This window comes from Triticum aestivum, chromosome 5B, assembly GCF_018294505.1.
Source record: "Triticum aestivum cultivar Chinese Spring chromosome 5B, IWGSC CS RefSeq v2.1, whole genome shotgun sequence".
NCBI classification, from domain to species: Eukaryota; Viridiplantae; Streptophyta; class Magnoliopsida; order Poales; family Poaceae; genus Triticum; species Triticum aestivum.
In genome coordinates this window covers 15,286,128-15,286,645 of record NC_057807.1, presented here as the reverse complement: position 1 = coordinate 15,286,645, position 518 = coordinate 15,286,128, and positions in this window count along the sequence as shown.

The window sequence follows — 518 nt, the reverse complement described above, 5'->3', positions numbered from 1 at the left end:
GGGCCGGGCATCGTCGAGAACAAATACTAGCTATATGCCCGCAAAAAGTAATATTTTTTTAATGATTGGATTTTGATAACTAAAATTTCTAACATTTCTACTATTTCAAAAATCTATATACTATTTCATACTAATTAAGCATCTAACACTAAAAACAGAAAACACAACTTCTATACATCCATTAAAAAACTGAAAAACAACATTATATAAAAAATTTCCATACTAATTAAACACTAATTATATACTAATAATAATAATCTAAATTATATACTAATTAAACATAAAAAAATTCCATACTAATTAAACACTAATTAAACACTAATTTCCATATAAAAAATTTTGATAACTAAAACAATAATAATCTAAATAATCTAAATTATATACTAATTCATGCTTGTGTGTGTGTGTGTGTGCTCGGGGCCGGGAGGGGCGGCGCCCATGGTGGCCGCCGGGGGCGAGGGAGAGAGGTTAGAGGGGGAGAGCTCACAGCGGGGCGACGGCGACGGCGACGACGGGGA